We start from the raw sequence: 17,314 nt of genomic DNA, 5'->3' as shown, positions 1-17,314 counted from the left end.
TTGAGCTTATGCTTGAAGTCGGTTACAGTTATGCCTATAACTCGAGGCAGATTATATGGAGAAGTTATGTCAGCTATTTTTTAAGTTTATGTGCAAGACAAATCAAACATCTCTCGAAAGACGAGTGTAAAGCGTAGTATATGAAATAAAAATAATTAAAAAAAAAAAAACATTTAGACATTGATAAAAGTGATTCATTCCATTTTTAGACGTGATATTTGTCTGCCATTTCAACAGCTTTCTGCATGTATACAGTGGTTTTGACATTGTAGGTTTTGGTGATCTCCAAGTCTTTAACACAGACGATGGAGAACCGAAACTGACAAAAAAATAAATAAAAGGCGAAATATATTAACGGTCCAATAAAAAACAAACTAACAACGCAACAATTGTTTTTATAAATGACCATGTATTTTCCACTTTAGTTCCAATAATACATTTAAGCACTATTAAATTGTACCGTTTATAAAATGTATAATATTCTACTCATTGATGCATTTGTTAATTGTAATTTTATTTTCCTGTGTTTTTTTCAGTCTTCTATTTTAACCAAATGTTAATAGTAACAGCTCCAGAGTTGATAAGATTCACTTCAGAGGAACATGAAAGCCTAATAAAACATTACAAATTATCTTTAAAACTGTTAAAATGTACCAACACAAAGTAACATGAAAAAAATATGTGTGTGTATTTACACCCCCAAAACCCATTTTTCCTTATTTTAGAGGAACCACACTCTTGATTATTTTCATGATTGCAAATGCTTCTGATCAAGTATGGGACATGTAAAAGTAAGTTTAAAAAAAATTATATAGCTTCTGTCACTATAGCATTTGGTTATAAGATAAATAAATGCTAAGGTTATCTTAGCATTTGTAGACTTTACTGCTAATGTTTTTTGCAGCTCCAGTTTCTGCTTCGCTAAGCTGATTGTTTCTGTCCTAAATAAGGAGCTCTTCCGTCTATTTCTGGGGACTCCATCCCAGTGGTTCCTGTCGTAGCAGACCTTTAGCATTTCATCTTCAACTCTATTGAGATCATTTGATTTATGACTGTTGTGCTCTCATTAACTTGAACTATCCGCAGCGTTCTGGTCTGAAAACCCCTTAGAGGCTCCCTTCATACTTTGAGGGTTAGTGAGACTGTGGTTCCAACAAAGAGTGAGATGATACCAGAGCAAAACGTCACTTCCTAGTTCAGATATAGCTCAAGTACTTTGGACTGTGGGCCTCTGCTTGAACAAGTATGGAGCTCATTACCAACAGGAGTGATCCTACATATAAAGAGAAAACAATTTACAGCTGCAAAATATTCAAATTAATTAAGACGAAACAAAAATAGTGACATAATGTCTCACTACTTCCTGGCTGATACATGGGTTTGTTTGATGTGCATACATCATCTTGCATACTGTAGCAGATCTCAAGGTGAGCAATTATTCAGTTTCTGCATCAACTTTAACTAATGAGCACAGACCTGCTGCATGTCAGAGGATTTTCTGTAGCTTGTCTTCAATAATTTACAGTGTGTTCACTTGCACTCAGAACCTATCCTCGCTGAACACAAATCTGTGACCAAGAGCCTTATACGGGCATAAACAATATTTGCATTTCCCCCCACCCCCAAAATTTTATTTTTTTAAAACATGTAAATTATACCAAATTAGCTATAATATATGAAATAGTGTCTGCTTGTATAGTTTTAAATATGACAGCCAATTTGTATTTTTTTGCAGAAGATTGTTTTTAACTGACATTGAACTTTAGGATTTACCATATTTGCCTCCTTTAAAAAAATATTTGAGCTTCCTCAACTTAACTTCTCCAAAGCCCCTAAATCTGTTACTCATTTTCATTGTACTGTGACAACTTTACCTGACAATTTCTCCCTCATGCAGAACTTAACTATGCTCAACATGAATAATTCAAAGCAACACATGAGAACCCGAGCTAATTATACATGATACTGAAAGGCATGGAGAAGAGGATGTGAAATTATGAAAGACGGGAAAATATTTAATGTAAAAGGAACTAAACGGGACACCCCCCAGTACAGCAGTATTGTTGGAGCCAAAGGAGCTTCTCTTCATCACCTCCTCCTCGTCACAGCAGCAACAGATTCGCTTTCTTCTAATTACGCGAGATTTTCTCACTTCACTAATTGCTTCACATATTTTGCATTAATGTCAACATTCTCAGTAACCAGCAGAGCTGTCTGATGTCATATTTGCAAGCCGGATTTAAAAATGGATACTTTTCCCACTGAGCTCTCAAACCCACAGTCCAGGTCAGAAAATGAAAAGAAGGTCACAAGCTCATTGTTCACCAATTCAACAGTGCATTAACTGAAAATATGCCTTTCAGACGTTTGGAACAAAAACAAAAAAAGATTAACTGTGGAAGCAAGAAAATGATAGTTATTTAGACATATTTAAGCTCATTATTTTTGGTAAAAAAAAATAAATCTAACTGCTTTTTGGACTAAAATAGTAAAGGCAAGGAGAGTAGGAAGGCAGAAATTAAATATTCATCTGTTCCCCGAGTCCTCTGCAATGTGTGAAGTACTGTTTTTTGTTTGTTGAAAAAAAAAAACAACAACAAAGTGATTCAGTGTGATGAATTAGAAGTGCTTCACACCTTTACTAAGAGTTGCATCAACTAAACAATGCTTGCTGTGGTAGCACCTGCATTTATTGAGTTCATTTTCCTTGACCCCTCATATTTGAGTATTTCATTTCAGCTACCTGACATTTGTTCAGAAATTAAAATGGGATGATATTGAGGTATTTTTAAAGCAAATGCACTGAGCATGTGCAAAAATGAAGGAAGCACTTTTTGGTGGAAAGAAAAAAAAAATATACAACCCTTTACTGATGTTAAAGAAGACAGCTCATAGTGTTCATTCTTGTAAGTTTCCAAGTTCACAACCGTCATGAGATAAAACCCAGACTGATGGAGTCTTTCCTGGTTCCACGTTTCTTTTGTCTCTTCTCTGCTCTGTAGTCAGTGGATCAGATGGACACGTCTCACTTGGTTGTGCATTCACCATTGAATATTCTACAACCTCCCATTTTCTGGGTAAACTTTTAAGATTACTCTAAATAAATCACTCATTTTTAAAAAAATTTTCCATACAGAGAATGGAAAAATGTACCTAAAGTTGACAGTTTTTTGTTAATTCAAAAGCTTCACATAGTAGGAAGATACCGTTTTAAGATTTGCTAACTGAATGTAGGTCAAGAATATTTAATACAACCTATTTATACAGCTCATTAAAGTTCATGTGCCAATTTGCTGCACATTTATCCACAATAGTTGCCATTTATTATGGTTATTATTAGGAGGGTGACAGTAATGAGATCAATCTGATCCACTTCCCTCCCCTCTCTGGATTATCCGTCAGGCTAAAGAAACTCAGTAGGATTATGAATAAAAAAATATTAAAAACCAGTAAAAGAAAGTTGGTTCGTTTCAGTTGTGCTATTTACAGAGAATTGCATAGAAATGAGACCACCTTGCAAGTTAAAATAAATTCAATGTTGATAATTCTGTCCATAATCAATTATCAGCTCAACGTCTATAGTGATACTGCATTTCTCAACTCAGCATTTTACTTTAAAATGATCAAAGTAACAAATACCCCGACTAATTCATGCTCCACTTGGAGCAGTTCAACATCAGACACCCATCAACTGAACACCATGTTCCACTGATGACTGCAAAGAAAGAAAAAAAAAACTAACTTTTGAATTAAACATCACAATTGGTCCCAGGTGTAAAGATTTAAATAATGACTAAGTGCTGTCAAGCCATGTAGACATGCACTGATACAAGAATTTCCATGAGAAGTTTTTAAACATTAAGGATGTTAGGCAGATGATGTACTTTTCAATCAGAGCATACAATTTGTTAAGGCCTCTCTCAGAGATGGTGTTTGATAAAATAACTTCCATCAAAGCCAAGAAAGCTCTTAATCTCTTGAGAAAGTACTTTCATAATAGAATATCATAGCTAACTTGTTTGTTAAAGGTGATCAACATAAAAAAAAGAAAAAAAAAGATCTATACATGCTCAGTAATTCAACCACACATTCCCACATAAAAGCTCATTCACAGCTTTTCTCTCATTTCTGTACAAACATCCCACACTGCTGCTCGTTATGGAGTCACTTGTAACTTTTTCTTCCACATTTACCACAAATGATTCACAGAAAAACAATTGTTCCACCTCCACCTGCTTTTGGTAAGGACAAACTCAAATGTGCAGACAACGGTTGCACTGAATTTTTTTAAGTCACCAGCTCTACTTTGACTTTCTATGACAAACCTTGTAATGGCTGGAGAAGCCCATCAATAATTTGTACACCCCTTATTCTCCAAAGCTCTTAGACTTAAGGTTCATTGATAATGCATAGCTTATCTGCAATCTACGTCAATCAAAGCCTGCTACTCGGAGGATTCTATAAACTGAAGATGACTTAGGACAAATGCAGAAACTATTCACATATTTTTACAAGCTAAATTTCAAGCTTAAAATTTGTGTCCTTCACCCTCTTTACCAATTATTTTCATAAATTTGCAGCAATAAAAACGAAAGCAAATATGCAAAAAGCCAAGCAAGCAAAGATGGTGATAGTGTGTAAACCCACCCTGGTGACACGTAGATAGACCATACATAAACCATGAAATGATCTGTGAAAACCACTGTGACAAATCTTATTGGATTCATCTGCTGCCTCAGGGGAGCATAAAGTGTTGCAATGTTAAAAGTGTGTGTGTGTGCTTAAGTACAGTGAATAGGCAACTGCTCCTCTTACAGTTTCTTCAGTTTTAGATTATCCACATCCTGTTTAAAACCTCACAAAGGGATAGCTCTAATATGATACCTTCTTACTAAAACAGAGATCTGTTTCCCCACCAAGCTAAACCCTTTAGGGACCTCTCAATGTTATGATCCTCAAGTTTGTATTACGGTTTTCACCCGTTTCCATTTAATATCTTTATCGTTTATTTGGTTAGTTCTTGTTATTTTAGGTTATTCCTGAGTTAGTTCACCTTATCCAATTGGTTGTGCTTTGAGCTTCTTTTATTAGTGTTTCTGATCAAGTCAGTTTGTGGTTCGGTCTCTTAAGTTCTTCAGCTCTTACCTTTTCCTCTGCTTGTGCCGTCTTGCTCCTCTTCTCAGCCATTTCCTATCCTTTGATTTCCCTGTTCCTGCACTTTCAGTCTGCTGCTTTCTCAGATGATTAGCTACTCTGGTTTCTTTGTCACTTTCACCTCTCTCTCTCAGTATTTAAGCTCCCCTGTTTGTTCCATTCCTTCCATGTTCTTGCCTGTGCTCTCTTCCGTTACGGTGACCTGTAAATGTTCTCTTTGTTTCATTAAATTATGCATGACAATCTCAATCTCTTCTCTGCATTTTAGTCATGCCTCAAACCAGCACTAAACAACACCTAAACCTTCTGGGAAAATATTATATGAACTGACAAGGAAAAAGAAAAAAAAAATCTTAAAAATCTGTGCACCATTACATCTGCATTAAAACTAACACCATTTCAGAATTTATTTTTTTTTTTTTCTAATAGTAGAAAATACTACTATTACATCAGCATGGTAATAGTAGTGTAATAATTCTGGGCTGCTCTGTTGATTCAGGAACCTGAAATGTTTGTGCTAATTGATGGAAGAAAAGGTAACGTCGTTCACTCTCCACAATAGCTTTCCCTCCTCCAGCCAAGCGACTGCCGGAATTTGTGCATTTGAAATTCTGAGGTCGTATGAGCAGACGTGCACATGCAGGGCAGCAATGCAAGAACGATGAAAAATGTTAAAACTTTGTCACTGTAATATCCTGTGTCTTGGGTTTACCCAGAGTAGCAGAAAACGGTTGCTTTTCACCATCATTTGTCACTCCCCATATGTAGCCCATAACAAAGCTCTGATCTCAAGGTCAAGTAATACAGCATTTGACATGAAGCTAACCAGCAAAGCTACCAGTTAGTGGCTCAAAAAAAAAACAAAAAAAAACTAAAACAACTATGATTTTGGCCTTGTCAAATCTCTAATCAACTGGAGATCCTGTGCTATGGTTTTCAATGGAATATTTATGCTTGAAAACCCCAAAGTGACTGAATTGAAACATTTCGACATAGTCTGGGAATACATTCCTTCAGAGTGATGTAAAAGACAGATTGTCAGTTAAAGCAAAAGCCTAATGGCAGCCATTAGTGCTGAATGTCACTAAGTAGGAAGAGCTGGTTGAATTGAAGAGACTTTAAAGCATCATTCACTTTATTCCTGTGCACAATACTCTTTAAAATGGTGTGAAATAAGTCATAGCAATTATATTAGTGATATGATTCATTAAATAACTTCTGTGGGAAGCAGCCTATGTTTTTAATTCTCTCTTCACTCAAAGCAAAACATCAACTTGCCTTTCTCTATGCATCTGGAATACTGAAATGCAGACTTGCCTCCTAATTCATGTCAGCTTTGGGATTTTTCTTATATTTATTTTTGGGGAAAAAAAGAAAAATCTAGCAATGTCTTGAAATTAACGGTTTATTTTTCAGTGGCAGTCAACAAAGGTGCTTTTTCTTCCCTGGTCCTCAAACCACATTGCCCTGAATGTTTTAATTGTTTCCCTGCTTCATCAAATCTGATTCCAATTGATGGCTGTTTACTGAGGTTGTACAGAACTCAAATCATCTTAATCAGGTGTTAAACCAGGGAAACATACAGGGCAGTGTGGATCAAGGACCATCAGGAAATGCATACCTACCTAAGCAGCCTAAACAGTAGGTATGTGTAGAGTTACAGCAAGGTAACATATGGTTGTACTATACAAAAATATTTTTTTGAGAAAAGCCTATAAAAGATCCAACAAATGGCAAAAGGACTGATATGCAAATACTGACGGCAGCAGAAAATGCCCTTCCTAACGTTTGGAATTTGCACAAAATTTTGTTTAAGTGCTTTTCAAAAATCACAGACAGATTATTTTACCATTTGTTTCTGCATGTACCATCTGCACTTCAAGTGGCAAAAATTACAGGAGAAAAAGAAACATCTGATCGCATGCAGTCACAGAAATGAAAAATGTAGGAACAAAGGTGACCCTTCAGAAAATCAGTAAAGCCATCCTTGGAACTGCAATCAGGAGACACGGAACAGGCCGTGACCAATCAGAGTATCAGTGCCTGCCCCCTAAAGTGATGCAACAGTTGCACAATCTAACTTTAAAAAACAGTCACATTTCAGAGACTACAGATGTAGTAAAGCAGCTGTGACAGGAAATCAGAGCTCAAAGAGTCAGTTCAGACAGTGTGAAATAGAATAAATAACAGTCCGTCTGGACCTAATACTGCTTTTCAAGACAAGACAGAAAATAAACCTAACAGCAAAATTGATTTAATGACCGTCACACTGGTCAAGTGAGAAGTGTTGTGCATGACTTAAGGCTATTGTAAATTTTCCAATTCCAATTTAAATCAACTGACTGAGATGTTCTTTAAGAGATTTTGTCATCCAAGATTGAATAAATCAAAAATGATCAATACTTAAAAATAACTGGTAAGACAAATAAAAAAATTAAAATCCAACAATTTCCTGTTATAGAGATCAACAAATGGTCTGAGTAATATTAAACAAGCTACAGGAATACAAATAAAAGCACAGGTCCCATTAATTGCAACAAATTACAGTGATGTATTAAATTGTCTTTATTGACACAACTAATGTGTATGTGGTTTTAACACAACTATTGTCATTGAAATCAATACAAATATGTGGAAAAATTGTGTTTTCATAGTTTAGGTCAAATAAAAATGCACATTTTCATGAGAATATAAAGATGCATACTTTTATTAAAATGTAATACATGCTACAACAATATATTTTGCAACAGCTGCAATATGCAGTTCTTATATACACAGGTAAAATTCAAATCATCAGTTAATTCACCAGTCAACATGTTTTTTTTCTTCAAAGTCAAGCTAACAAAATATACCCATTTTCTAAAGTTATTCAACACCACAGATTTTAAAATCCATACTGCCTGCACTATAAAATATTTTTTGTAACATTCTATGAATAGGTACAGAAAACACATGGCTACAAAAACCATAAAAGCTGATGAAAAACAACATTAATCTGTTTTGCAGTCAAATGGCAACATGCATTTACAGTCCAGTAATCATCAACCAAGGTACAAAATATTGTATATTGAAGTCCCATAGCTCTTTGAAAGCATTCTCTCTACGTTTTGTACAATTGAACATTTTACTTGCCAACTTCAGGTTATCCAAACAATTCCAGTACGTGTGCTTTCTTTTTATGGAGAACAGTTGATCGTAAATATGTAACGTAAAGACAGGGGTAGAGTTGTGGTGGACAGGACACACCAAGTAGAGTTGGAAAAGTTTGTCCATCAAAAAGAAGCTTGGAGTCACCAAATGAAATTAACAGGACTACGTTTGCAGATTTGATTTTCCATTACATGTGCATTCAGAGTTTTAAACAATCACTTGGAGGGTTCAGCAAAATGGGATTAAATAAGAATAACATAAAAGCAGTCAAATTTCTCAGCCTTCTATAACTGAGGATAACTGACTGTTTAAAGGAGGTATGAGATAACAGTGATGTGGTTTACTCACCTTAAGTTCCATTTGCTTACACCTCCAGAAATGGTTGCCCCAAAACCTCATTTAGCAGCCAGCCCACTGGCAGGTTTTCAGTTCAGTTTTTTTAGAGATGGTTTTCCTTTGGTTTGGTTGCAAGTAATTTTCTTCCAAAACACCCAGAGTAAACTCTCATCATCTCCTCAGTTTTCTGTCCTTGTTTTGGGTCAAATGGCCACAGGTAAAGCTCATCAGCCTAATCAAGGCAGTGCTCACCTTTCAGTGGTGGTGGATTGGCTTCCGCTGGACATTGGAGTACCAGACAGAGGACAACTACAACACATTTCAGCCAAAAACCAGTTGAAAATTTAGAATTTCCCATTACTCTTAATTTCTCATACAGTTTTTCATTAGATTTAATCCAGTTTGACAGAATCAAAGTTCCAAGAATAACATATTCCCAAAATGAAAGGGATTTTATAAGATACACACCACCACACAGTAGTACATAAATGTGAAATAAAGTGAATATAATAGATTTTCAAGATGTGTTATAGAATATATGACATACAAATTCAGATACTTGCAAATCAGAACAATATTGTGTACTAAAAAATGTTGTGTAAGTTCCACAATTTAAGATTTTCTTTTTGAAACTGCATCTCACCTTTGCAACAAATTACACCTCTTGGCTCCCCCACTGTTAACATTCTGGGCTCCCTGCTGCAACAGGCTGCTTCTTGTCTATGGCCATGACTGAAGGCTGGTAATGGCAGTCAGTTGGGAGAGGGGTGGGATTTTTATGCCAAGCAGCTGATTCCCCCTGGCACTGCAAATATGTGTGTGGAGCCTTGTCACTACAGACACTCCAAAAAATCCCACACCAACAAATACCTAGACATCACACTTAGTCAGCATAAATGTAACTCTTGAATAAATATGAAGAAATTTGGAGAAAAGAAAAGATGCAAACAAATTCTGTCTGGATTGTATTGAGACAGACATGCTCAAAGTTTTGGCTTCAAGCAAAGCAAAAACTCAGAAACATCATTCTCCCTTTGATCTTTTCCAAAGAGATGCTTTTTTTCTCCTTTTTTATAGAGCTGTGACCCTCAGAAGTTTGACAAAAAAAGACAGCATGAAGAAGCAGTGGCTGAGTTTCTGTTGTGGATGATATTTATGGTATCTAATTAGGCCCGAGCAGCGAAGCGCTGCGAAGGCCTATTGTAATCGTATTATTTATTATTAGGCCCTAGCAGCAAAGCTCTGCGAAGGCCTATTGTAATCATACTGTTTCTTCTTCTTATGCTTCCGCCAAATAAATTGACTTTTTGGGGGCTTTATCATATTCAAAAACTCATAAAACTTGGCAGACGCATAGAGCCTGTGTGAAATTTACGTATTTTAATGTCATCGCAAAAATTGCAAAAAAAAGCGACTCAACAGTGCCACCTAGCAACTTTCAAAATACCCTCTGCTATGACCTCACTTCATCGTAGAGACATTAAATTTGGTACACTTGTAGAGCTCCCCAAGACGCACAGAAAATACAATTAATGTCAGAGGGCAAGTCAAACAGGAAGTCGGCCATTTTGGATTGAAGTTCCAATTTTGACCCTATTTTGGCCGTTTACAGCCTTCGCATTTGATCAAAGGGATTTTGATAGATCGGCTTCAAACTTGGTCAGATTGTTCATAAGGCTTGGCCGATTAAAAGTTATCAAAACGGTGAGTTTTTGTGCATGCTGAAGGTGGTTGCCTGGGGTCAAAGTTTGCCTACTCGCCATGTGACACCAAACTGTCAATTGGCGACACAAAAACTCATAGAGGCACCAAACTTTCAGTGATTGATCAAGGTCACAGCTGCAACAGACTTCATATGTCTCACTACAAACCAGTCCTGGTAACATTGTAAGGGTGGATTGATGACATCACTTTAGCCCCGCCCACTTCCAACTGCAAGTGACCTGTTTTGTCTACTGGATGTCTTACTCTATGATTCACATGGGTTTAATCCTGTGCCAAGTGGCATAAAATGACATATTGATGAACTCTGTCAATGCTGGCTGCGCCGTGTGGGGGTGTGGCCAAACGGCAAATTTCAATCCCTCGCCATTAGCATGCGGTTGTCTTTAAATCCCATATGCATCATCCGATTTGCACCAAACTTTTTAAGATAGACTCTAGTGAACCTCTAAAGAGCCCAAAAGGATTACATTGTAGTTTGACTCCACTGCGCCCCCTATGTTAATCCATCAGTTGTATCTCCTCCCTGCATCAGCCGATCTGCACCACATTTTTTGTGCGTCGTAAGGGAGTGCTGCTGAACGCATCAATGAGTATCACTTGGCGGACGGGTGCAGGAACTGTGCGAGAACATCTGCAGTGGCCGGCGGGCGGCGTTGCAGGAACCCCCGCAATGGCCAATAGGCCCGAGCAACGCAGAGCTGCGAGGGCCGTTTGAGGCTGCTTGCAGCTTTAATTTCATATTGATGTTGTGCTGCACCGTTTTCCCTTCTGTGCAACACACAGGTTAATTTCCTAGTTTCAGGACCCGACCAAAGCCTCTCAGATTCATTACCTTGAAAAATAATGAGATTTGGCTAAGTATAAGACAGGCATTAATGCCGAAAATGATCAAAAGTTACAAGTCATACAAATGGAAAAGCCACAGAGTTACCGTCCAGCTCTGGGCTCCACTCAGCACACTTAAGGGTGCAATCAAGTGAAGCAAAGAATGGAGTGTGAGGTCTGCTTTTATTTTCTCCTCATTCTGCACCCTCTCTAAGGAGTGTTGGCCTGCCTTAATCAGTCATGTTTACATTTGACTGTCGCCAGTCCTATATGTTATGGTTATGTAAGTGTGCAGTAGTGTGTGTGTGTGGGGGGCGGGGGGGTGTGCGTGTGTGTGTAAGCAGATAAAAGATGTAGAGAAAAGAGACAGAGCCATATATCCCTAACATTGCCTAATGCATATACCTTATATAACTTCATATTCATCAGTGATTAATTTAGTCTTTTTAGCAAAGATCTGCAACTTCATTATAAGGCAAGCTGCGTGTCTGTCACATTAACCCAAACAAATTATGTAAATCTATTAATTTTTCACTTCCTCCTATGTATGTAGGTCAAGGGAAAAAGAAGGAAGAGAAGAAAATGAATAATGACTTTACAAGGGTTAATGACCAGACCTTTGCACACGAAACTAATTGCTAATTATTAAAAAAATGTAAGTTGTAGATAAACTCAAAGCCTTTGTTAGAGTGTAGGACTCAGCAGAAGCAGAAGAAGTCTGCAGGCAATCTGGTAGCAGCTCATACAGTTCTGGCTCATCCCCTTTCATTTCTGTTTGTGCCTTTGCTAGACTCTTGGAGCCCTTCAGAAGCCTCCCATGACAGCGTGGCCAGACCAACACCGGCAGCATGACCTTTATGGTCACAGCAGCAGACCCTGTCCACACTCAGGCACAGTGATGAGGGAGAGGAAGGTGGGCAGAGCAAGTGTCGGTGTTGTTTGTTTATATTCCCAGTACAGGTCTAATTAAAGTTTAATTCAGTGCAAAGTGCTGCCATGTGATTCAAGTCCAAAACACCAGATCTTTTTAACAACCTCTAAGACAAGAAAGGGGTAAGAAAAATACAACGGCGGTAAGGTTCTTCATCAGTGCAGCAAGAAAGAAAAAACACACTGTAGACATCTAAAAGCTTTTTTTTGATGATAGAAGTTAGAAATTGCTTCTGATGTCTCTAAGCACCAAGAGCTAAAAATATTCTGTGTTTTTAAAATATTTTGTGGATTTTAACAACAGGATTTGTTTGATATCATGCATTTTCCATATTATTATGCACAATCAAGTAGTTATGTTACCTTCAGATGTTATAAAATGCTATATTTATCAAACATAGCTTAAAAGAAATTTTACTTTTCAATTTGACACTCGAAATTGCCCTCTGTTTCTTTAAGCATCTGTTTCATCATCATCATCATCATCATCATCATCATCATCATCATCATCATCATCAAAACAATGCTGTGCCTTATTCCTTAACAAGTGATGCACTGAAATGTAGCTCACATGATTTCAACAGATTCACATTTCCACATGGTGTTTGCTAATTGCTTCTGCCACTCGCTGGGAAAGGCGCGGGTGAGGAGTGTTCTGTGAGGTGGAAGCTCGGCTGGGTACTGCAGCTCCAAGGAGAAACTTTGTGGCACATTGTGGAAACAAGTGTTTAGGCACTTCTGAAGGATGCCATGGTGAATTCAAGAATTCCTTAAAAATGCATGGAAGAACCCAACCAGCACTCCAAGCATGTTTCTGATGATCAAATAACACTACAACATAATTAAAGAAGTATTTTTTTTACATAATATTCCACTTTGAAATGGACTTGCTTAAATTAAAAAAAAAAACTTTTTAAATCTGAAAATAGATATGACTTTTTTGTAGTGAATCTCTTTCTTAATCTTGAACTGTCCTTTAGAGTTAAATGGTCTTGAATAAAATACATGGCTGATTTGGTGAAGCAGTTACTTTATCTCTCAAAAGTACATGAGTCCTGCCTCATCAAACCATTCTGAATTAAAGTTTTACAAATTTATACGGATCTAATGTGTCAAAAAATTTGAAACAAACATCGCTAGCAAGTCTTTCTGATATCAATCCTTACTGATATCAATCCTTACTAAAGTTATCAAACTTACTTATTCATCACAACAGTTACTATAAAGGCAAACAAAAGGCTGGACCAGTTTACTGAATAAGTGTTTAGAACAATCTGATCTAACAACAAATAATGAAACCCTTTGTTTGATATGAACTGTGAAACTGCATGCACCTCCTTAAATTACAATGTGTGTTTGGTCCCTCTGTTGTTTACATTAAATGGGATCAAAACTAGAAGCACATATACATGAGCACCTCTTCCTTTAAATAGATCTCACTTTTGCTGCTTTACAATGAAGCCATAGGGTACTGTGAAGGTATGTGTTGCTTCAAATTGCTCAAAGCAGTACAAAAATTGAAATACGATTCTAGTCAGAGAAGATATCACCGTAACTGAGAGACAACATGCAGAGAATTAGACGGTGTGTTTATCTCAACAAAATGACATTGAATGTGTTACAGAGGAAATACTAATAGCCACAAAGTGCACAGCATTTTAGCGCACTGCAATAAACTGCTTCAAAAATGTGTTCAAAACATTTGTTTACATAAATGCTTCAATGTAAACCCTCGCTACTGAAAAACATTTTCATCTTCCAGTGTCAGTCTTACTAAGCCTGTGTGGTCCAAATGAAAGAATTCCACTTTGTGTCCTTTTCTTGTCTTAAGTTTCCATTTATCATCCAGCTGTGTTTGTTGCCTTTGTAGCAACATGGCAACAGTAGAGGACACCATATGAACTCAGCCTGCATGCCTTTGTTGCTCCAACATGAGACAAACTATTATCTTTATCTGTGAAGCTATTCCATAAACTCTGTCAGCTATGAAATACTGTCTGAGTTTGCGTTTGTAGTTTGGAGGTCAGAAGTTATCGGAATTGTTAAAACCAGGCCTTCTGATAAACTATCCTTCATGTTATTTGTGACAAATGTGTTTTTGTCAAACCATGCACAGTGGAGACAAGAGGAAAGGTTAAACAGTGGATGACCTACAATATTTGCTTTCAGATATAAATAAGAGGCTTATTTATCTATCCATCCAGGAGTTGAAACTAGTCTCAAGCAGTCGGTGGATGAGAGGCAGGGTCACTCATGCTCATCCACTTTAGTGTGTACCATAAGGTCAGAGCCTGAAATATATTTGTCTTTTAGATGAAAGCATAATATCAAACACACCACTGAACTAAATCTCAAACAGCCACAGATGATCTGATAAACCACAGACATGATGGAAATGAAAAAGATCCATCCATGCACCCATCCATTGTCTAAACCCCCTGCAAACCTTACTGGTGTCTATTTGAGCAATCATTGAACAAAAGGCAAGATACACCCTGGACAAGTTGCAAGTCCATCACAGGGCAACACAAAGACACACAGGACAAACAACCACATAATCTTGATCACAATTTGCTGTGAATGATTTTTAGCATTTAGATTGGCACATTCGTTGTCCACTCCTTATTTAATAGTGTCTTGCCATAATCATTTAGTGTGCTAGTGATATGAAAACCAACATGTGAAATACAACCAGATGCAAAAACCAAAGGCTTGCTTTTTGTAAATATTGTACCAACTATGAATGTAATCTGCATATACTTTTCTTTCTCAGGCTTTGACTGTGTTTGACTCTCTCCCTTTCTCGTAATTTGTAATTTGAATGATAAAACATATAAATCAAAACTAATGTAGATTTGTGATGAGCATTCTGGGTTCTCCTAACTCTAATGGAAAATTCTATGTAAACATATATTTCACTTTTCAGCTGGTAAAAGCTTAGACATATCCTAAATGAGAGAGAAAATGTGTTTGTCAGTGCTGTGGGCCCAGCTACATAGAAGTGAACATGAACTGTGGAAAAGAGGAAGCCCTAAATTATTGTTGCCATAGTAACTTCCTGTTTTAATCAATGGCTGACTGCTGTTTTGAAAAATGAGTGCCTGCTCTTTGACTTCGTTTTAGCTGTTACAATTAGCAAAAAAAAAAAAAGCATTCATAAAGTAGATGAAGAAAGTGGATACTTGTACAACAAAGGACAGTAGGAGGAATCCTTAGTGTTTGCTGAAGGTCAGAATTTTTACCAGTTTGGAGTCGACATTTCCATTTTCTCTTCCTATTGTTATCAATATGAAACAGAGAAAATATTTTGAGAGTTGTTAAATTAATATGATGACCAACAACTGATTAATATTTTACCTATACTTTGATACACACTCATTTCTTCTCTTTCTCCAGTAAATCATATACACTATTATTAAAATTTGACTGAAATAAATTAAGATGAAGCTGTAACAGACAGGTATGACTGAAAATGTAACATGACAGACCATAATCAGAATTAACTTTAGACTGAAAGTAAAATAGTGTATGCCCAAGACACATGACCACTAATCGCATAGAAATGTCCAATTAGACGTGGCAGTGAACAACGCAGCTGGGTCAGAAATGTGTTGTTTGTTTACAGATAATGATACCTTGATGGGAAAAATAAATACATTTCCCAGATGTCAGCAGAAAAGCCAAGGCTTTGAGAAAAAATAATCACTGATCATTTTCAAATAATCTGAAGCAAAACTGCATGCAGAACATTCGGCCCATCTTTTCATAAGATACAGAGTCAAGCCTATGCTGTCTTTCCCTTGAAATGCTAAGTGACCATCATTTAATTTTCCCTCCATGTCTTAAGAAAGAACTGAAATGTCCTTTTGGCCTTGCAAAATAAAACATCCATTCCACAGTTAATAAAGCTGTGCCATTCGAGTAAAAACCATTAATCACGCACCATTTTCCAAAAGACCCAGTTAATGTTCTGAGAGAAGTGCTGTCTCTGACACAATGTAACTCACATAATATATAATCAAAACATATCTGCAGTGACTGCAATCACTGGCAAGTTAAGCCTTACCCTATCACATGGAATCAGAAACTCAAGCATTATCTGCAGAGCTGTGAGACTCATGACACAAGAGGGGCGCCCTTCCCTACTGGTCCACCGCCATACTGCCACCAGACATTTCAATGTTGTACTAACGCCAGCACTGCCCACCGAGACAGCAGAGATGTAAGGCAGTCGCAGCAGAGAGCCACACCACACTACCGCCTGTCCTCAGTCCTTGTGCATGTACATATGTTTGCAGAAATGTGAGTGGCATAGTGCTTTCAAATTGGCTTGCAGTATACATCGGAACAAATTGAGGGGGAGGCACAGTCAGTCTCTCCTATGCAAGCAAGATCCAATATACCAAACTAAAGATCCAATACTTTGGGTCTTGTTGCATATCGCCGCCTTCCTAAAATAATGGCTTAAAAACAAGTTTTTGTCTAAATTAAGGTGAATTCATGGTTCCTTTTTCCACATAATATGACCAGTAGTGTTTATGATAAAAAAAAAAAAAAATTATGTAATTGGTATTGGTGAACGGCCCTCATGGGTGATCGGAATCGGTATCGGCAGGAAAAAACCTGATCTGCACATCCCTAGTCACTACGTAACCAAAGAATGAGTGAGTCACTATGTAACCAAAGAATGAATGAGTCACTGGGTAATGAAAGAATGAGTGAGTCACTGGGTAACCAAAGAAGTAAGTCGCTATGTAATCAAAGAATGAGTGAGTTGCTACATAATCAAAGAATGAATGAGTCACTGGGCGATGAAAGAATGAGAGAGTCACTACGTTATCAAAGAATGAGTGAGTCGCTATGTAATCAAAGAACGAGTGATTTGCTGGGTAACCAAAGAATGAGTGAGTCGCAACGTAACCAAAGAATGAGTGAGTCGCTACGTACTTTGAGTTGCACTCAAAGAATGAGTGAGTCTCTGGGTAACAAAAGAATGAGTGAGTCACTACATAACCAAATAATGAATGAGTCACTGGGTAATCAAAGAATGAGTGAGTCGCTACGTAACAAAAGAATGAGTGAGTCACTATGAGTTGCTACGTACTTTGAGTCGCACTCAAAGAATGAGTGAGTCGCTACATAATCACAGAATGAGTGAGTCACTACATAACCAAAGAATGAATGAGTCACTGGG

General features: G+C 37.2%; 1 protein-coding gene and 1 long non-coding RNA gene across 2 annotated transcripts in view; one reads left to right on the top strand and one right to left on the bottom strand.

Moving 5' to 3' along the window:
- lsamp (limbic system associated membrane protein) overlaps nt 1-17,314 on the bottom strand; it is a 761,955-nt gene that overhangs the window by 348,430 nt on the left and 396,211 nt on the right. The gene's annotated exons all lie outside the window — the stretch shown is intronic.
- LOC103474817 (uncharacterized) overlaps nt 11,929-17,314 on the top strand; it is a 25,614-nt gene continuing 20,228 nt past the window's right edge. Inside the window, exon 1 of the long non-coding RNA XR_535236.2 lies at nt 11,929-12,103. This is a non-coding gene — a long non-coding RNA (uncharacterized LOC103474817). The remainder of the gene's footprint in view (nt 12,104-17,314) is intronic.

This window comes from Poecilia reticulata, linkage group LG13, assembly GCF_000633615.1.
Source record: "Poecilia reticulata strain Guanapo linkage group LG13, Guppy_female_1.0+MT, whole genome shotgun sequence".
Taxonomy (NCBI): Eukaryota; Metazoa; Chordata; class Actinopteri; order Cyprinodontiformes; family Poeciliidae; genus Poecilia; species Poecilia reticulata.
This window is presented reverse-complemented; position numbering and strand designations above follow the sequence as displayed.